We start from the raw sequence: 22069 nt of genomic DNA, 5'->3' as shown, positions 1-22069 counted from the left end.
GAGCATTCGGTTGATATCTGACTACGTTACACTGTCCTTGCCAGTGTATTTAAACGATGTCACTAGGTTTGAAACGTACGCGCTCGGCGTGCAGCTTTGTAAACGCAAGCGGTCTCACATACGCACGCTATTTTGCTGCTAATAGAGTTTTAGTACAGCGTTTGTGGCCTTTGCATACGCTAAACGCTAAATTTTTGCGTCCCGCTACGTAAACACCGCGAGGGGAGTTTGTTTTAGTAGAGCGTCTCATCAGTTTTGCGTAGCGACACACTAATGCATACGGCGCCATTTGTCAAATGTTTTCCGAAATGTCTCGCCGGCTGATCTGCTAGCGGAGTGCCGGAGTGTTTGGACATTTTACGACTATCCAAACAAGTGCAAACAAACGCTTTCCCGTCAGTGTTGAATGCAACACATGGGTGCAGCTTGCCAGAACACGGGTTCTCGCTGATCGAGTGCGGCGTTGGTTTGCTCTGCGCCTTCCCGTTCATCGCCGCTGATAAAGCGATCCGATCCGGCGCGTTTTGTGCACGGGTTCTGTGTCGGTTGAAAATGTCTTTTTTTCACATGCCGCCGGTAGTAGGAATTACAACCGCCGCAAAATAAGACCCCGCACCAGCGGGCCCACATCTGAGACCGCGCTTTTTGGATAAACAGTGCGCGGTGCACCAAAGGGAACGAGCGCACGATTCTCCCCGCGCGGCTGCGAGTTCGCCGCCGATGCCAACTGCAGCTACGTACACCGCGAAAGGGCAAGGCCAGGCCGCACACATGCGGCCAGGTCTTTCGTTCGCTTTTCCAGCCTTTAGAGGAGTGTCCATGGTGTCTACAAAGATGAAAAAGCCGAAAGAGCTGGCGCGTAGCAGACGGCAGTGTGTGGGAGCGCAATAGAGGAAGTACGTCACCGCTGAGGAGCGGAGCATCATGGGAGGGGAGGCCAACAGCGAAGAAACAGTTGAAAGGAGGAGGAAATACGGCGCGACGATTATGCGCGGTTTTTGATTTACGATTTCTCAGCTAATACTCATCGCTTTAACAAAATTCTTGCAGGAGGAGATTGCTAATACATTGCTTTATTTGGTTACATGTACATCCATGCATCGGCGGAAGGCATTTCAGGACCCCTTTAAATATCACTCGCCATATGCTGCATGGCACTGCTGCTGTCGAGTTCTGTTTTTACACAGTAATGCAACAAATTGAACAGCAGCCCTTGGCATTAAAATATGACATCATAACGCAAGCTTTGACGCGGTTATTGCTTAATTCTGAATCGCAATCGATGTTTTTTTGTGGTGCTTTGGGCTGTCTGGCCACACTAGTTTGTCACTTGGCACTAGTTTGTCTCACACTGGTGCAGAGAGTATGGTATTGTTACATCTTGATATTATGATTTAAGTGAACGAGAAGTAAACAGTCCCACAATTAAGAATATTTTGTAATAAGTACGCCATTAATGTATTCGTTTATGCGCACTTGGAACGCTTTGCATGAGAGTGCTATAGAAATGGCATTCGAGACCCCCTAATGTCTCTCTGGGTGCTCATTTGGCTGGAAAGTCATTTGAGCCGAATGGAATTTCAGCATCCTGTGGAGCAGCACAACTTTGCATTTGAGTCAAATGACATTTGGTTCAAATGACATTCGGATGCTAGTGTAGCAGGGGTATAATTTTTATGAATCCCTTGTTTTGATTGGTTCTAAACACAGATAAAACGGACCATAACAAGTTTATTGCTGCTATCACCTGTGACTCAAAATGTGGGATAATTCAAACAAGTGGACAGTTTTCGCTATGCGTGCACGATTATCTGCATAAGAGGTTTTTGGGGGGGGGGGGGGGGGTGTAGTGTGTGCAGTTAATTTCGTAACATTGGATTGTTCTGATAGGTGGTGTGAACTGGATGAAAGTGGGAAGTTAGTGGTTGCAATGAATTTTATGAAAATTAAAACCTGATTGGTCATACTTGATTGACTGGAGGGGTGCCAGCATCCCAGACCAGGCCTGTCCCTATGGTGGTTCTATCACTTGGCGGAATGTAGGCCAATAGAGGGACACTTCTGACGGTGCATACGCAATAATTCGCGCAAGTTTTGATAGTTGATAGGAAATGTAATTGTGTGGTTACTAGGCAGTGTGTTTATAGGTATTGGGAACTCAATAATAGGAAATAATACTAGAAATGTTTGTACTGATGGCCGTTGTATATCGGTCCAAATATTTTATTTCCAGGATGTGTTCAATAAAGCTGCCTTAAAAAAAGAAAAGGCTCGTGTAATGCACGATCACAGGTAATGTCGGAAGCCATAGACGTGTTGCGCAGAAGTGAAACCAAAACTTGTTTCAATAACTCCAAAAATAATCCACAAGAACTATATTCCAATGCACACGCTTGTTGAGAAAGTACTAAAGTTTTTCCTAAAAAAATTGGCGCAGCTTGTACTAGTGGTGCAAGGCTGGAGAAACAGCGGAGCTGGTGCTCCGCCACCCCAACCACTCTCCTGCGTGCACAGCTGCTTGACCGTGGCAGCCCTTACGAGGTCGACAGGCTGCGCAATGAAAAGGCGCAGCTTCAGGCCAAGGCAAGTCCTCCTCGTCTGGCTTGTACTTGTGTGGTTTAGAAAAAGCGTATTGCAAAACTATAGTCCTGAAAACGACTGGCTTTATAGATACCGACCTGCCCATTGCAGCCGGCGACAATGGGAGCAAGCGTGCCAAAACATTGCTGCGTAGAGACGGAGTGCTCCATCAGGTGGGGCGAAATTTAATCCTCAAAGCCGCCAGCTTTGCTTCGCTCGCTGCAGGGCCTGCGACTGCTCGCATAAAATGTAGCGGTCGTACCAATAGATGTCGATTGTGCCGATCACTAGCTACAGTAGCAGCCAGCAACTATAATTCACGGTTAAATCTAGAGCCATCCATTAGCTATGCAAGCGTCAGTCAATGTTCACAAATAAAGCTCTAGCTCTAGTAAATAAAGGCTAGTTCACAAATAAAGCTGTAATTTGAATAAACACTCCAACAGGGCCATTCCGTGCGTGGAAGCGCCGTCCTTCTTGTGAGAAAATAAGGTATTTCCAAAAAAGGGAGAGCTAATCGATGGCAACCTTTTCATTGACTGCGCATTTTCACCATAATGGAGCTTCACGTTTGTAGGAGCTCCGTCGAGGTGGCTTACAAGCCCAACGAATGGCAAAGTTGGGTATAACAGCTGTCCGAGTTCAATGCTTGTGGTGAGAACCAGTATCTTTGGCATATCTTTTTGAGCGACTGCTCCCGTACCGAAGCGATCGGAACCTGTTCAAAAAAAATTCCATTTACCGTGCCCGTGCCAGGGTTGCTCAGCTGTATGCAACAAATATCACATACGATATCTTCATTGAAAGTACCGTAATTACCCGATTCTAACGCGCACTTTTTTTCCGGAAAAATAGGTAAAAAAATCGCATGCGCGTTAGAATCGGATATGAAACCGAAACTGCCGAAACAACGGAAATTTCGTCCCGCCCATCACCATCGCCATCTCAAGCAGGCGCCAAAGCTTTTAGCAACGATTTTTCAGACGCAGGAAGCATAGATATAGTGCCTAGAATATTCTAGGCACTATAGCATAGGCGCCTAGGCTTTTCTATCGGCGTTCACACAAATCGTCAAATCGTTCCACTTGCGCGCTTGATAACAGCAATGGCGGCAGCGGCTCTCACGCGTTCAAAACGAGCGGTCGGCTGAAGCGTGCGCCTCTGGAGAAGCTCGCAGGATGGGCGTGCGAGGCATATGGGCCACGATCCCATCGATCATGGTACGTTCGTTATGAAGTGTGGCATCGCGAACGCGCTTGACAGCACCAAGAACGAGATGTTCTGGTCAGCGGAGAGCGACGAGGAGTGAGATGAGTGAGATTATTTCGAGAAATAAATCGCCCGTTTCTCTCGTATTCGTTTTTCTTGCTCACAAAGTTCCGTGCGCGTTACAATGGGAGGCGCAAATTTTTTCGTTTTTTTTTGCCAGGAAAATCGGGTGCGCGTTAGAATCGGGGGCGCGTTAGAATCGGGTAATTACGGTATGTTGCATGGCTAAGGCGTTGCGCTGCTGAGCATGAGGTCACGGGTTCGATTCCCGGCCGCGGCGGCCGCTTTTCTGATGGAGGCGAAAAGCAAGAACGTCTGTGTGTATGAGATTTCGGTACACGTTAAAGATCCCCAGGTGGTCAAAATTAATCCGGAGCCGTCCACTACGGTGCGCCTCATCGCCTGCGTTGCGTCTGCGCGTTAAACCCTGCAATCAGTCTATCAAAGTAAGTTTCAAAAATATTGTAGGATCTTTCAGGATATTTTTTCGCGTGTTTTTTGCTAGGTTTAACGCCGAGCCTACTGCCTAAGTCGACCATATCCTACAACCTTGGCATCAGACTCATGGCCGCTACTTTTTTCAACAACTGTTGATGCTGCTGCTGCACTGCCTAGCAGCCAATGGGAAATTTCTGACACGCTATATTTTTTCTTTTTTTAATATTCGTGCTATGTGCCGTAAGACGCATGCCAAGTGTTTCTTCTGGTTTCTTAATCTTTTTTTTTTGTCGCGCTATATGAAATTGCATGCCAAGTGCTTTTTAATTTCTATTCCTTTTTGTCTGTTCCATGCATAAAACTTTACTCACTGAATATTTTTTAATTTTATCCTCGCGGATTTACGCGCGCTATCAAATGACATTGAGCGCGTTAGCAAAGGGTTAGCAGCTGTGGACACTTTTTTTGCGGACAATATCCGGGTGGGTGCACGTTCAGTGGACGCCGGTCGGGTGTGTGCTTTTTCCAGCCTATCAAAGTACCAATTTGGCGTTAAAAAACACTTCTTTCAGCACACCGGCGATCACACAGAAGCTGTGTGGTACCCCCAGCTTGAATAGGCAAAGAAACTAGCACAACAGACCGACTGCAAGGCAAAATAACTACGATGGCAGGCCGAGAAAATGTGTCTACAGTGGAGAAGTGGGGAATAAAACCAGCACCAGCCAGTGCAGTGCCGGCGGAATGAACTAAAAAGAATCAAACAAGCAATAACAAATTCGGCACGCGGAATCAGTGCGTGTGGGCAGGTCGCTATCTATATAAAGCCGGACGTGGCCTTGGAGAGCCGAAAAATGCTCATTCAGTGGACCTTGAATCAAAGCACTGTGCTGAAGGGCTTTTTTTCTCTGTGCACACACTTGCTGCAGTGGCTCGGAGGGTAAGGCATTGTGTTGCTCTGCCCAAGGACACAGGTTAGATCTCTGCCATGGTGTCTGCTCTTCTAATGGAGAAGAAAAGTGCCAACTCTTGTGTGTCGATGCTTTAGTGCATGTTACAGATGTCCAGGTGGTCCGAGCCTTCTGGTGCCTGAAAACTTGGCTGAAACATCCTGTTTTGGATACATCAAGGCAGTTGTGGTTTGGATTTGCCATCATAAGTCCGCAGGCACTATACAGTGGAATCTCGATGATACAATTCTGGGGTGATAAGAAATTTGGGATGATACGAATTTATGAGAAGTCCTGGCCAAATTGCATTGTTTGCAATGGGAAAAAATTCGGGTGTTACGAACGGACCTGCGCGGCCCGGCGGGTGATGCAAACGAGCCGGTGAGGCGTCCGACTGCCGAGTGAGCAAGCAACGGAGACGTGCGGGCTCTCTCCCCCCTCTTTGTCACTTTCTCCAGGTACGGCCGGGTTGTTTTCGGCCCATGAAGCACCACATAGGCATGCTAATGCCTTTGTGGAACCACCTGCACTCTGCGCATGACGTGGCCGACGGTGGCTTCTGTCGCTAATTCGTGCGGGGCGTTCGGGCGACTGCGTCCTAACCACTCTTCAAAATGTTGATCAAGGCACACACGAAGTTGCTTGTGCGGTAAAGGAGCTGATAACATGAGCAGAAATGGTACTATAAAACATCATCTGCGCCACAAGTGAAAGGGCCCATGAAAAATACCTGGCGGGGTGGCAAGCCTCAGCATCTCTGGCGAAGCCAGCCGGCTGTCTCGAGCGCTTCGAAACTGCCGCCATTAAATGTGCGCATCCCAATACAGCAAGTCGTCAGGCTTCTCCCACTGTCATGCGCTTCGCGCGTCATTTTCTGACCAAGGCAGAAGCGGAATTGTCGACGCGGGCGTGAAAAAATCCTGCACGCAACGCTGACATTCCCGAATAGTGTGCAAAAACGCACCGCACGGTTCATGCCATGACTGTTTCGGAGTGTAGTGGGCCTGGGCATCGCAATTGAGGAGACAAATGCCAAGTTTTACACGCTTCAGAAAGGACTGCTCGGTGGCATGGAGGTTTAAAAAAAAAAAAAAAAGAAAACATCACGCATTTCTGCACGCGAAAATAATAAGAAAAAAAAACTGAAACTTTTTTTAGTGCTCAATTTTTTGTCTGTTGTTGGTTGATATCAATTTTGGATGATACGAATATTCTCGCGGTCCCGCGAGATTCATATCGTGATTCTACTGTACTCAGAAAACTTACGAACGGCTGAACAGCAATAGCTCATCTAGTGTATCACTCCACCGAAGCAACGGACCCAAATGCCAGCATGCGCTCGCATTTTGAAATTGCAGGAATAAATGCGAGCAGAGGGTACTTAAAGTTCACGGGAACTTTGACTAGCATTGCATATACATGTTACAGACAGTGTTCTTTCTACAAGCCTGCAGCATCTCTCCACAGCAGTCGCACGGAGGAAAACAATCACCTAATGCTGTTTTCGAGGATTCGCACAAGCACTTGGAAAAGGCCTAGCACATGCGGTCGGGTGTGTAGATACACACACTAAGCTGAGCAACTAAAGCAAGAACACAAGTAGGTGCAAGTACTAACCAGCTATAAGAGCCTGTCGTGGCCAGCAAAATTACCGAGGCTATTTTCAAACCCTTTGTGATGAGACAGGTGTACCCGAAACTGATCGTTTTCCCAAGGCAGCGTCCACATCTTCAATGATGTTAGTCTGCTCCAGGGGTGGAACAGCTGCGCCATTTGCACCATCCTGCGCCAAACTGCCCCTATTATCAGTGTTTATCAGTACTGTACTGTGCTGCAGCACCCGAACTGAGCCACAAGATACGACCTCCTTGATGCCCCTTGCCCAAAACTTGGCTGAAACATCGTGTTTTCTATTTCAAGGCGATTATACTTTCGGTTTCATCAAGGCTATGAGTGGCTATGGTGGTTGGCTTTTGGTTATCTCTAAGGCCGCAGGCACTACGCGCATTATCCGCCTTCACTTTGGATTTATTCGTGTCGCATTTGCGGGGTTTTGTTTGCCGGTTCCGGCGCCTGCACCACCATTAAATGAAAAATGACAAAAACTAAGTGAAATGTTCTTGTGTCACATTGCAAACAGATAGAAAACAAATACAATATTATTCGCATGAAAGGTAGCAGTTTATTGGAGGTGAACTTCAATTTAGTTGACCATTTTTGATGTGACTATTGTTGAACAAACAGGGTCTTGGACGCTTTTCCCTTGCTTGTTAATTCGGTTCGCCATTGTTGTGAGGTAACTACTCATTTTTGCTTGTGAAATTTGGGGTTAGCTTTGCTTATGTGGAGGATTGTCCAACATTAATTATGTCTAACACGCTCCCGTTACGTAGTCTACAGTGTACGTTATTCGACTCACAACCCCATGACAGGCGAAGACAAACCTATGGTCTGATTTTCCCACAGTGAAAACGCTGTTCGATAGAAAAAATTCCCCCGCATTTCCCCGAGGGGGAGAATGTGAAAGTGCGAATGCACGGTTGTCGGCCCGCTTGCGGCGCTTGCGCTCGGCCTCCGCAGCCCACCGCCTCGCCGCCTTCTCTTCCATCTCTTCCATCGGGTTTGTAGTATCACGTGTACACCACGCAGTTATCAAGCCGCTATAACGCCGCTGAGTCGCCAACGCACGCCGCTGACGACGTAGTTTGAATGCGTTAAAGATATAAAGCGCGTCACTAACACTGGTATCACCGTCGCGTCCGTGGCTTGGTCGGTAGAGCGTCGCGCTGCGGCCGCAAAGTCCTGGGATCGAAACCTGGCGCCGGATGCTGTTTCTTTTTTAAATATAGAGGAGCACTGCGGACGCCGACGCCGCCGCCGGCGGTGGATGGTTTGGGGTCGCTTATAAAGTGCATTCGCACTTAAAAAAGCAAGCAAACCCCTTGTTTTACAGAATGCCGCCGCGAGTTCGCCTAATGCTGCCGTCTACCGGAAACGAAGCTACGCCTGTTATCTGATACTCTTCGACTCTGCGTGTGAGGTGTACCCTTTGAACGGTGATAACGCAGCATGCTCATTGGGGCTGAAGGCAGATAACGCTGCATATTGTAAACTTCCATTATCGGTTAGGAGTAAGTTCTAGTGCAAGGTCTTGACACTGGTCTTGAGGACTGAAAATTTGCCAAAATATCAATTTTCTGTATTATTTTATTTGCAATATACAGGTCCAAGACAATGTACCTGCAAAATATCATAGCTGTATCATAAGTATTCACAAAGCTGTCGCCCTTTGAAGTTGCCTAAATGATCATTTTTGCCTGTTTCCAAACTTTGTGCCCCGTTTTCTCAGAACCAATTTTTTTTCCACATGTTCAGCTATCGGGTGCAATATCTTGGGATGTACTGGTTTGATTTGTATCATTTTTGCTGGATTCAAAAGCTTACGAACTGAACAGTGAAATAAAACCACAAGATATAGAGTTTCTTTTTGCTGGCACAAGATTTTATGCAATTTGATGAACTGGCATTTATGAAGTTTACAGAGTTTGCAGAAACAAGGCTAAAATTATTGCTGTGGTACAGTTGCACTCCCTGGTTCTTCTAGAGCACAAAGGGATAAAAGCTATTTGAGTATTTCATAGGTAGATGATGAAAAAATTGCCCGAAATTGAAAGGCATAACGTGTTGCATAACTCTGACCTTGCGCCACATTGATGAAAACTGGCTGCATATTTGTGCTCTGAATGTTAAAATACACTCAATGTGCAAATCTCAAGCACATGTGTTAAAAAATTGCAAAAATGTCCTCAAGACCACTAGAAGATAGAAGATAAGTATAGAAAGATAGAAGAAGAATATAGAAGATAAATAGATTGAAGTTAATTGGCAAGGAACTTGCACAGCAACCTGTGCCAGCCCCTTTCCAAACGGCCTTTCTGGCTCCTCCACACCTGCTCCAAAACGCCTTTGCCGCTACTCCAAGCCTACTACAAAAGGCAACTTTGCCTGCTCCCAGGACAGCTCCCAAACCCATGTACCTTGTTCCACCCCTGCTGCTCAGTAAAACAGCTCTTACGAAATAATCTGACAGACATCTGTGAAATTGAAAGTTATAGCAGCTGGTCTCTGCATGGCCAGCGCCAGATTGCACACAATGGATGGAACCTTCCCCCTGCACAAGGCATTTCTTACCTTTTTTTATTGACTGAGAACGGGAACGATGTATTTGTGGTTACAATAAATGCCGAACTTCACTGAACCTCAGTTCTTTAGTACGTAGAAAGTGCGACGAAGAACTTCAACCTCCAGGTGCGCCACTTTGCCTATTCAAAAGTTCTGTTCTTCAATCACACCTGAGTCGCATTTTCCGGCAGCTTCCTTGTTCTTGGCTGTCGAGCAGACCGTCTGCTTACAGTCCCATACTTTTGCTGGTGTCGGCCTGTTTTTCACCTTGTTCGACAGCATTATGCTTAGTTTATCCGGCAGTGAAACCAGCTACCAGCTATCGTGCCGCTGGTCACACAGAAAAAAATAAAAAAGGCCGACCGGCACTGGCTTGGCTTGGCTGCACCAATGACCAGACAATGCTGATGCTGACAATGTTGCCAGACAGTAGTTTCCTTAGAAAAGCATATCGGGTGCCGGCACTGCGAAAGTTCACTGTTAGCATTCAGTCAAAACAGTTTTCGCCCGAAATTTAGTCTGTTGTATCCAGGAGTCTGCTAAGCCGGGTCCGTTATGAGCAGAGTGGATTCCACTTGAAACGCATGGCGACCAAACAAACCAACAGCAATGGTCTGTTGTAACCGAAAGTCTGTTGTTGCAGGATCGTCTGTAACGAGCGTAAAGTGTATGTACATGTGTGTGTGTGTGTGTGTGCATGCAGGCTGCACTCCACCTCGTGCACTGTGCCGTTCCGGTGCTGCCAAGTACTGGATTTGGGAATGCCGCCAGGGCCCCCTCCACCACGGCCGGTTCCATCCTGAAACAGCTCTCGGCGCTCTTGGCAGCTGCCTGGTAGCTGCGTCCACCGAGGGTTGTTTCAGGGTGGAGCCAGGAGGCCTGTGCGCCCTCATCCCCAGTGGAAAACACCGGCCCAACGCTGGTAAGTGCGCTGCACCTGCGCCTGTCTCTGCATAAAGGCACACCACCGTTTGTACTCCGGAGACTAGCAGCCTAACAGATTCTTCTTGAGTGAAACGCAAAAGCTGTGCAGAAAAGTTCATAATTCAATGCAGGTGTTTGTATTATCAGTTTGCAACAGCCATGCACATCGTATGGAAGGCAGAACGTCATCAGTGCTGTTGGCTTTCAGCAATGGATTCAGCAATATGCTGCCTTGGCAACGAAGTAAGGCTATTGTGTCTCTCAACCCGTATTTCCATCCCATTTAAATTGTGAAATTTTTCTTCCGAAACAACTTGCTTCAAGAAAACAGCTTTGTTCATCTTTTTAAAAACGTGACCTTTTGTTACATACCAGGTGGTATTTTAGTGGCATACCGAAGCAATCATAAATCATGAGGTAGTTGAATAAGGCGAAACCCTTTGTACTAACAAATCTGAGCTGATGTCAAAGATCTGTTCAACTTTTTTATGCAAATAACCATCCTGACGGCTGAGGGCACAAAGCTGCCTCAATTTTTTTCTTGAGTAATTACATTTATCTTGGTCTTACTGCACTTTACGATACTTTGTTCCTAGCAAAAAAAAAAGCTTGAAAAGAAGACTGCGAGCAGAAAGATTATGCTTCTCTGATATCACGGCATCATCATCCCAAACATAGTTTTCGGGAGAAAAAATGCGTTTTTGTATCGTTTTTGTGGAAGTTGCATGAATTCTTCATGCTTGATCCAGGGTGAATGATTTTCGTTCTGCCTCGTACATTGCGTGTCATCAAGGTGGATCTGCTGGGCACAGGCCACAGCTTCTGGGGCCTGTATAACAGATGCGCCGGAAGCCTGTGCGCCATCACCCCCCGCAGCCAACAGCGGCCCCACGCTGGTAGGTGGAACACAACTGCCTCTGTGTGTGGAGACAGCAGCGTTCATACGCTAGGGCCTCACACTAGTTTCGCGAGTGAATAACAAAAGCTGTGCCTAAATGTTCTAATCCAGTACAATTGTTTGCAGTATTAGTTTACAACACTCCTGCATGTGGTTGTATGAAGTGCACTAGCAGACGTGATTTGCAGTGTATGCTAATGTTAATTAATTATCCTACTAGTTAACAAATGCCCTGTGTCCCTCAGTCATGAAATGCTGCAATGTGCTTAATGTCCCATTTGGTTTACTCAACTTGGGCTTTGTACTACAAAAGTTTCCACCCTGGTCTCTCGCTATGTGGATTGGATGCACCTCGGGCCGTACAATGCACGTGAGGTAATTATATAAAGCTCACTTTTGGAAGTTACCACCTGCGTGTTCCGCTCTTAAACCATTATCAACTAGGGGGGGCCCTGTGTCTTTGCTTGTTATTAAAATATTAATCCCCTGGAAGGTGCCAGCTAGGTGTTTTAATTGCATGGCTTCAAATGTAAGTTGTGTGACGCAGACTATATATCTATATATGCCACCGATTCATCCTTTTGGTAAGGCACCCACAGAGATTTTGAGGGAACAGTAGACTGCAAAATGCCTGGTGACATGTGCCACAGACCTTCGCAGTGACTTTGGGCTCGTTGGCTTCCTTCTTGCATTTTCCCATGTTTTGCATATATACTTGAAGTATGCACTCCTCTGAGAAACGGTTCAAGTGGAAGGTATGCATCCTGTGCCAAACGGATTGCACCTCAACTTGTGTAATGAACAGTACAGTTGATTGATCTCCAGTAGAATTCCCGCTGGTTGTTGTGTGATCAAGCGGCTGCTTTGAAGGATACCTTGTGGTTGTCATCCCTCATTTTCACCTTTTCTGCGACCAGAAGCCTTGTGACCCATGTTGTCCTTTGTGTTGGTTTGAAGTACTCTAAATGTTGGCTCTGAGTTTAGCTTTGATGCTAGAACGCTGCTCTGTTGAGACTACAGTAGATGGCACTGCATATAATTCTACAAAGTAGCTGGCCAAAGCAGATTGATTGTAGTGTTTAATGCGCCGACGCAACGCAGGCAATGAGGTGCGCCGTATTGGAGTGAGGCGCGCCGTATTGGAGGGCTCCGGATTAATTTTGACCACCTGGGGATCTTTAACGTGCGCCGAAATCTCGAACACACGGGCGTTATTGCTTTTCACCTCCATCAGAAAAGCGGCCGCCGTGGCCGGGAATCGAACCCGCGACCTAGTGCTCAGCAGCACAATGCCTTAGCTACTGAGCCACCGCGGTGGGTAGTTGGCCAAAGCCAACGCCTGGTGGTGAGTGTGGTATGGAGTCAGCGGAGACGGGGCTGCATTAGAACGTTGCAGGAGCAGAGGGCAAAGATGGATGCACCTGACTACTGAGGGATGTGGCACGAAGGATTTAACGCAGCGTGTGGTGTTTCTGTGCTTGGGATGAGTTTGAAAAGTGGGTGTAGCAAAAGTGGTAACATGCTAAACAATATCGTTCAAGGGCTCTAGGTATCTCAAAACAGCAAATGTAATTAAAAGACCCTTTGCAGTGCACTTTGGAAATGTGAAAGGAACTGATACGTTTCTTTGAGTGCATGTTTAATCTTAAAATTCCAAAAGTGCACTTCAGCAATTTCCTATTTATGGGCAGGTGCAAGGAGATGTAATGCGGTGGCAACTCATACATCTGTTAAATTTTTGGGGAGCATCTTACTGAACTAGAAGAGAGACAGAGAAAGTCACTGCTGAGAAGTAAATAAAATCCCCAAGAGCCAGAACTTTGCTTCACTGTTGGGAGCACACTTGAACTTTGCTTAGGATTGTCCTTAAAGGGGCACTGACACAAAAATTTTGCATCTTGTTTTTTTTGTTGCGATAAGTAGCTAGTGACCTACTTATAACCTGTAGAAACCTCATTTGCTTCAGTGTGCGACGGTTGTTTAATTAGAGGCATTTTCAATGCGGCCAGTCGCAGTTTCGGTTTCAGCGAGTGCCGCGAAACGATGGATTTTGTGGATTTTGTGTGAACAAAGCTGACCACGTGACCGTCGGAGGGATATCACAGAGCAGAGCCGCCGTAGCACTGTCGAATCCGCATCGATGGCAGTTTCTGCGAATGCCCCCACGTACTGATCTCGTGAGGCGCTTAATTAAAAAGCGACCGTGGATGTGACGCAGGCGCTGCGAGTGCAAATGCTACCGCGGCTAAAGAACGACGCGCGACGCTCGAGACGGTGGGTGGCAAGACGCGCGCTGGGAGCAGCCGGCCGGTCTGCCTACAGGTCCGCCTACAGATGTGTTCGGCTCAGCACTGGGGCGGATATTCGAGTGCCGCTCTCGTAAGCGGTACAGATGACAATTTTGAATGCAACCCGCCATCGCATCATTAACTCCTTTCTCATGTAAGCCACCATGGTCTGGACTTGGGGACAATTTCGTGCAGCGGTAACAAGCTATCACTCGAGCTACTTGCGCCGGCCTGGGCCACTTCGCGGCCGTGGCCGCCGCCTGCACAGCGACCGTGCGGCTAGCTCAGTGAGCTTTTCGTGCCTCCGGCGCGTTTTCGCATCCAATGGTAATAAACAGTAATAGACACAGAGTGCCTGGAATCGCTGTAGAACTTTGGTCGCGGCCAGCTGCCCGATTCTGGTGAAATCACGGTGCCTCCGCCGCCAACGATCGGGTCGTTCGTTCTCGAGAGCAGAAGCTCCGCCCTCCGGCCCTCCGATTGGAGCGGCGAGCCGGGCGAGCCGGCTAAAAACGCCGGTAGTGCGGAAGCGGCGAACACAAACTCGTGACGTGTTGGATGTTGTTTATTTACAATTGCGCGTGGTCCTCTGCTGGCTGCTCGGTTGCGTTTCGCACACTTCAAAATTGATTTTAAATGTGTTCTAGGCTGTATTCGCCGCTGATATTTTGCAGATGATGTATATGTGTTCCCACCAATCTATCTCCGAAGTTATCTCGCCTTCAAAATTTTGTGTCAGTGCCCCTTTAAAGGCCCAACAGCATCACTAGGGGAGGGGGGAGGAATACGCTATTTGGTGGTATGTACAAACAATACACATAGGTAATCAAATGTGAACTGGAACTAAGAATCATCAGGATAGAAACATTTTTGCTGTAATCAATAATTCAAACAATACATACTTCTGGATAGCATTGGGTCATTGCATGAAATTGAAGTTGGAAGGCCCGACCGTTATTGCATGCAATGGGGTTGGAGTGGCATATGTGGGAGGAAGTTCAGTTTGGTGGCTCTAGAAGTTCGTGTTCTCATTGTGGGTGAAATGAGAAACTGGCGACGATCAGGGCAATGAGTTTCCGGAGATCGATTCAGATAATGGCCGAGGCTGTCACTCAATTCAGCTGACCAGACAAAAGTTGAAACGATTAATCTATGCCTATAAAGAGAAGTGCCCGACTGATTCACTGACTGTTTTATCAACGCCCAGCCAAAGCTGCTTAACCTAGCGACTTGAAATTTCGGGAGTACATTGGTGTCATGGCGTAGGGGCTCACTAAGGCAGGATTTTTCAATTGATTGACTGTTTGTAGGGTTTAACGCGCGATGCAACGCAGGTGATGAGGCATGCCGTAGTGGAGGGCTCCAGAATAATTTTGACCACCTCGGGATCTTTAACGTGCGCCGAAATCTGGAACACACGGGCGTTTCTGCTTTTCACCTCCATCAGAAAAGCGGCCACCGCGGCCGGAAATCGAACTCGCGACCTCATGCTCAGCAGCACAAAGGGCAGGATTTTCCAAAATTATACTCCTAACCGGGGAAAAGAAGGAAATTCTGTTTTTGTAAATTCCTGATTATCGCGCCTTCCGTTCACATATCGAAGTGCCTTTTGCTGATATCTGTAGCCCGTAAGAATATCTAAAAAGTAGTTTTGAAGGTGATTCTGCGTTTCGGAAGAAAATAGGTGTTCTTAAAGATTCTCCAATGAATGTATTACTGATTGATTTATCCAATTGGTTTTAATAAATGTTTAATAAATGTTACTCATACAAGTGCACAAAACCAGTGTGAGGGATTTCGCCCTGCAACGCCGCTAACAGGGAGAAACAGATGTTTTCAGGACAAGGTTTCCACTTTATATGGATGCCAAGCCAAACAAACTGCTGGTTGCAGAAACTTCAAATTTGAGAAGCACATTCCTATTATGGTGCAGGAACCCAATATTGCAGAATTTTTCAAAATTACACCCCTGAGAATGTAAGAAGCACTAAGATTGTTGCACAAATTTTTTTCATTGCAAGCCTGTTGAAATATCGAAAAAGTTTTTGTTGGTATGCGTAACCAATTCAAATATTTAAACACTGTTTTACAAGCATTTTTTCTTAATGGCCATGTAATAAGAATTTTTGGTAAATTACCTGTCTTTACGGATTTCTCAATAATGATTCAGCCCATTGATATGTCCAACTTATGCTTGCATCTTTTTTAATATGTGAACACACCTGCCACAGTGGCTCAGTGGGTAAGCCATTTTGCTGCTGAATCCAAGGGCCCAGGTTAGATCTCTGCCGTTGCGTCAGCTTTGCAAATGGAGGCGGAAAGTGCCAACTCTTGTGTGTCGAGGCTTTAGCACGTTACAAATCAACTAATCTGGAGCCTTACACTGCGGCGCGCCTCACAGCCCAGATTTAGCTTTGGCACATTAAAGGTACATGAGACAACACCGGCAGTGCTGGCTCATGGCCTGGTGGTCTGGAGCGCTAGGTATGTTATTTCACAAGTCGCAAGTTCGAATCTCCGAGGGTACATACTTCTCTCTCTCTCTCTCTCTCTTGTAAATTGATTTTATCGTTTTTGGCTGATGTTTTCTGTACTTAGGTCACCATTTTTGGGCCGTAACATTCATTGCTCCACAGGCGACTTTGCAGAAAGCATGCAGGGTGACACTGACACGCTATCGAGTTCTTGTTGGCGTGCTGTTGCCACAAGCACCGACTGCTTGCGGGCAGTGGGCACAGTCCCGTATCAGCCGACCCTTGGCCTCGTGCGAACACGCTTTTAAATATACAAACATGAGTGAGGCAAGCTTTAAAGGAGCCATGAAGAGAAAATACAACTTCGTTTAATTTGAAAGAACTAGGATTCAGTATCTCACTCAGTTCCATTAGAGCCACAAAAGATGTTTTTTAACGAAAAAAAAGGCAAGAATTATTTAAAAACTTTCTAATTTGGCGCCAGAGTGACGTGTTATGAGCAAGAACGACATCATACGGGCCAACAATAAAACATAATTTTCAGAGCGTTAACTGCACTTTAGCATTCAAGTGATGCGGTCAAATGGAACTAGAGGCCCCATTACACAGGTCCAGTCATGTGTCGTCGCGACAGGCGAGTTAGGCGGCCGCCAATAGCACGAACAAGGTTCCGTGACGTCATAGAAAAGTTGCGGGAAATTGGCTAGGGGGTCGCGACTGCTTCACACGTTTTCTTTAAAGGAGCCATGAAGAGAAAATACAACTTCGTTTAATTTGAAAGAACTAGGATTCAGTATCTCACTCAGCTCCATTACACACACAAAATATGTTTTTTGACGAAAAAAAAAGCAAAAAGTATTTAAAAACTTTCAAATTTTGCGCCACTGTGACGTATTATGAGCAAGAGTGACGTCATACGGGCCAATAATAAAACATAATTTTCAGTGCGTTAACTGCACGTTCGCATTTAAGTGATGCTGTCAAATGGAACTAGAGGCCCCATTACAGACGTCCGGTCACGTGTCGTCGTGACAGGTCAGTTAGGCGGTCGCCAATCGCACAAACAAGGTTCTGTGACGTCATAGAAAAGTTGCGGGAAATTGGCTAGGGGGTCGTGACTGCTTCACACGTTTTCTTTAATATCTCCGTTATTTGTTCGAAGATTGCGATGATATTGGTATCATTGTTATCGGGACTAAGCAGTCTTTCTAATAAACCCAACTTGCATTTTGTCTTCATGGCTCCTTTAATATCTCCGTTATTTGTTCGAAGATTGCGATGATATTGGTATCATTGTTATCAGGACTAAGCAGTCTTTCTAATAAACCCAACTTGTATTTTGTCTTCATGGCTCCTTTAAAGATCAAGGAAAAGCGCATGGCATTTGAGCGTCTGTGGTGACGCGGAGGGCGTACGTATCCACTGCGTAGGCCCCAGCTAGTGATTGCTACGATTACAGCCTGTCCTGGTAGGCTTATCTATATACTTACCTGGGGCTGGGCTGTCCGGTGGTGATGATGGCCGGCGCCCCAGGCGGAGGTTGCCATTGCACTGCGGTCGGCTGGAGCTTGCCTCTTCCCCAAACAGGGGCAGATGCAGCATGCAATATCTGAGGCATTTTACAGCCGACAACATGACAGAAACGCGGTATGGCGATTATTGAGATATGGAGAATGCCCATCCAATCATAACGTCGGATCGCAAGCATATTGTTTCACAGAACTAAAACCAACTTGTTTGAATGCTAATCTTGGACATCTTCCAATCATGTAGCACCTTGACCCGACGTCTTTGCGGTTGGTTGGTGCAGCCGCCGCAAACCGCGCATGGTAATTTTTCTTCTTTCAGTCAACACAGTGCAAGCAAAAACGGGAGCTTGACAAATTCACTTCGATGTCCCTTTAAAGGAGCCATGAAGAGAAAACACTAGTTTGGTTCATTCAAAAGATTGCTTCATTAGAAACATACTGACAACACTTTTAACGTAAACTTCGCTCAAATAAGCTACATAATTACGAAAAACTGGAATGGCCATGCGACCCACTAGCTCATTTCCCGCAACAGAACCTATGATGTCATATCAGACAGCTCTGCGATTGGTGGAGGCCGGCAAAAGCAAACACAAATTAGGCAGAGCTTATAAGCTTGCCGAACGAGCTATTTGCGCTTAAATTTAGAGCACATTCTTTTTGAAGCCCCAAGAATGATGAGACAAATAGTAGAAGTTACGAAAGCACACGTAAACATAGAAGTGCAATGCGTATGCTGCTGTTGGTACTGCGTGCACTATGCTTGGTTTACCTGCACAGGACTGCGGGGCTTTGGGGTTGTCTCAGACGACACTGGCCGATTGATGCAAGCGACGATGTCTTACGTGACCGTATTTGTGGAGCGAGCACCATGTTTCACGAAACGATTGTCTCCATGAACAAAACAAGCCAGGTACAAATACGTTCACAAACAAACCAAAGGCAGAAAACGGCTTGCCGTGGTGTGGTGGCGCCATCTAGGTTCACTAATGGTAAACAAGGCCCTGTGATGTCATTGCAGACCACGAAAACGCACGATTTAGCGGGCAAATCAAAATTTTAAAGTGAATAAAGCATTGTTTGCATTCGTACAGGTGCTGGGGGCACTGTAAAACACAAAATCTTTCGAATAACACAAACTTGTGTTGGCTCCTTTAAAACCCCGAGGGTTTGACAATTTCAATTTTCTGCACTAAGCAATCACATTCACTAACAAAGTTTGCATTTCTAATGTCTGCCATCTCTTCTGCTTTTTCGTAGCTGGAAGAGGTGGAGCAGCGCAGCCCCCCAGATGAGCCAGCAGGTGGACTGCCAGCTGCACAACAGCGAAGCTGCCCGCAACGGACCTGGAGCAGCGTTCCCGAGAGAGGGAGCTTGTTCTCAAGCAAGACATCTGATCGCAGGCCCAGGGTTCGTGGTGATCACAACTTCTTCCCACTTGTTTCCAGCGCTCAGTTTAATGGGCCTGGAATGAACGCTATCTTTCTGGGCCTCTCATAAGGGAAAGTTTTGCCATAAAGTGCGTCTGTAGCTGTATTCCCCCGTCCTGGCCCTGGATGTTGAGGCTGTGACAGTTGTGCTGCACCTTCTAGAGAGAGAGAGTAAACAATGCATCCTTATATTACCTCAAGAAACAATTAAAGGGCAAGTGATCTTTTTTCGTCGGCGATTGTAACTCAACTGGATTCATCAGCAATAAGTCGTTTTTTTTAAGGTTTACTGCTAAAGGGGCCATGCAGACAAAATAAGAGTTTGTTTTATTCGAAATATTTTGTATTTTATAGTGCCCTCAGCACTTGTGCGGCAGCAAGCGATGCTTTATTCACTGAGAAATTAAACTTTTTAAGCCAAAATTTCAATTCTCCGGCTAAATGGCTTGTTTTGCCACGTCGACAAAATGTATCCAGAGCAGGGCCCCAAAAACTAAAGACAGTTTGCTGACCAGGGCTGCTACCACCTCGAAGACGGCCGTTTGGTTATCTTGTTTATCATCCACTTTCATTGATGGTGCTGCAATACCGCTGATGTGCCAGTTTTCACACTTTGCTTGTGGCCGGACTTCTACACCTACCATATTTTTATTAGGGTTGATGCTAATCGTTTCCTAAAACATAAGCTATGACTCAACAAACATGGTCACGTAAGTGGCCGTGCCACTTATGTCAGTTGGTTAGTGCCGTTCCAACGTGTCCGATCGGCTGTGTAAAACAGTGTCAGCCAGCTAAGTGCTGCACTAAGTGCTTCGATGTTTATGTGTTTGTAACTTCAATTGTTCACCCCACCATTCTCACTGTTATAAAAAGAATGTGCCCTAAATTTTAACAGAAATTGCTTGCTTATAATCCCTGTTCAATATGAATTTGCCAGCCTCAGCCAATTGCACAGCTGTGCATAACACATCATACGTTCTAGTTGCATAGACGTTTTCTGTTTTCCTAATTATATAACTCAGTGTCATTCTAACGAGGTAGTCTTTCAAATGAAAGAAACTTGCATTTTGTATGCATGGCTTGTTTGAGGACTTTATTGCACTGACTTATGGTTTGGTTTGGCTTCTCCTTGTAATGCTTCTTTAGGTGGTTAGGTTGCATGTTTTGGTTGTAGTGCAGTTTGAGGAAGAGAAGTAAATCAGTATGGAGTGGTGCAGCACCAGCACATCATACTTTCACCTTTTCAAATCACTGGCTCATTCGCGCTCAAATTTCGCATTGGGAGATTATATAGCTTGGTCTGCTTTTCTTAAAACAAGGTAGTAGGTGGTAGCACCCAGCTATCTGCTGCCATGGCTCAATGGCTAAGGCGGTGCGCTGCTGAGTCTAAGGATACGGGTTCGATTCCCAGCTGTGGCAACCATTTTTCTTATGAGGGGAAAGCAAAAACACCCGCATGCTCGAGATTTTGGCGCACATTAAAGACCCTCAGGTGGCTAAAATTAATCCGTAGCCTACCTCTACTGTGCTGCTCATCACTGTGTAGCATCGGCACATTAAACTTCATAATCAAATGATAGCCCCTAGCTGCTTTATTTCTCAATAACAAACTTTTTCGTCCTGTTGGGCAAATTTTTCCATGTCTAATTTTGTTGCTATGGGTGAAATGGCAAAAGTTACCCCGATGGACACAGTTTCTCCGATGGATGGTAATCGAGTGAAATTTGCACGAGCCGCCATGGGTACTAAAGCCACACGGGCGACTTCATATTTGGCTGTATGTGGGGGGCAACTGGTGCACATACAAATAATGGCAAGGGTCAAGAGCTAGAAACTCTCCTGCTGACTTAATGGCTTTCCAAATGCTGCTGCATGTATTAGAAAGAGAGAATTTCATCACATCTAGGGAAGGGGTTATTGGTTCGAGCATACAATCAAATTTGGAATTAAATACACCAAAGCCATGTGCAAGGCAAGGCATGTGATTTTTTTTTTGTCAAGATCGCCCTCTTGGATAATAATAATGTGCGTAAATGCGACCTCACATACAGCACTCTTGCAGAACCTTGCATGGTCAGTGACCACTGCATTGACCTGTTGGCAACACCTGCATCCTAAACATTTGGAATAATACCTTCAAAATGCATTTTGCAGTCTTGGCAAGAACACCTCCCGGCTCATTCTGTCACCCCTGAAGAAGCTGAACAGGCTGTGAAAGTTTGGGGCCCTCTGTTTAGAGATTGAGTTGCTGGTACCACTTTGAACATCTTCTATTTAGCGGTACTGCAACTTGTCGAGTGGTGCATTTATCTGCTGTGCAACTTATCTTGCAATCCATTCCCCTCCTTCCCTCCCACTTCCTCATTTCCCCAATGAAAAAGACGCATCAGCTGCTGTTGCAATGATGTAAGAGAATCGTAGGAAGGTCTGCCTTTTTCACCACCGTCTATTCTCTTTTCCAGAAAGGTTTCGTGAGGTCCTTTATGGAACCACCTAGTGTTGATCTTCGATGGACAAGTGTGCCCTTACAAGCACAAGTGGCAGAAGCAGCACCAGGGGAGTTTGGCAGATATCAAAGGGCCTATCACCCGACTTCGGGCCAGGAGGTGGACTGGCAAAGACCTGGATCACTAATGCTGTCCAAATGGAAGCCTGTACACATGGCCAGTGGCTTGCGTGTGATTTCACGGCTGGCATGCGTCATGTGAAACAAAAAAAAAAGAGAGAAAAAAAAAGAAAAAAAAAACATTTCTTTCCCTGTGGGCTTTAGATCGCTTGAAAAATGTGACCTTGAGGCTGCCCGGTATGCCAAGGGCACCCAGAGTGCTTCCAGTTGCTTGGAGAGGGCCCACATTTTGTAATGCTTGATTGTGAGCGCTGTACCTACCACTCCACACTGCTCTTAAACGTGCACACACCGACAACACGGGGCAGCCTCTCTAGCATCCACAGTGGTCCCGCGTAATTCGCGCCAAATCCTCACCTAGTGGTACGTGGCGTCTGATGAAAAACGTTGCATTTATCGTCATGGCAACGAGTGGAGAGGGGGGAGAGAAGGTTGGTGACGTCGCGGACGCTTCTGATGTCATTTTTTTCCGCGGCAGCCG

The 22069-nt window shown here is 46.3% G+C and overlaps 1 long non-coding RNA gene across 1 annotated transcript; it reads left to right on the top strand.

The window, feature by feature from the left end:
• The first annotated feature begins 11140 nt into the window (after nt 1-11140).
• Nucleotides 11141-21659, top strand: LOC144168990 (uncharacterized). The gene is made up of 3 exons (XR_013322324.1): nt 11141-11239; nt 18793-18942; nt 21425-21659. It is a non-coding gene; the product is annotated as an uncharacterized LOC144168990 (long non-coding RNA).
• Nucleotides 21660-22069: the final 410 nt, after the last annotated feature.

Source organism: Haemaphysalis longicornis, unplaced genomic scaffold, assembly GCF_048455015.1.
Source record: "Haemaphysalis longicornis isolate Haplotype H1 unplaced genomic scaffold, Haemaphysalis longicornis Haplotype H1 scaffold_1, whole genome shotgun sequence".
Lineage (NCBI taxonomy): Eukaryota > Metazoa > Arthropoda > Arachnida > Ixodida > Ixodidae > Haemaphysalis > Haemaphysalis longicornis.
The sequence above is the reverse complement of the archived record's forward strand: the minus strand, read 5'-3'. Positions and strand labels throughout refer to the sequence as shown.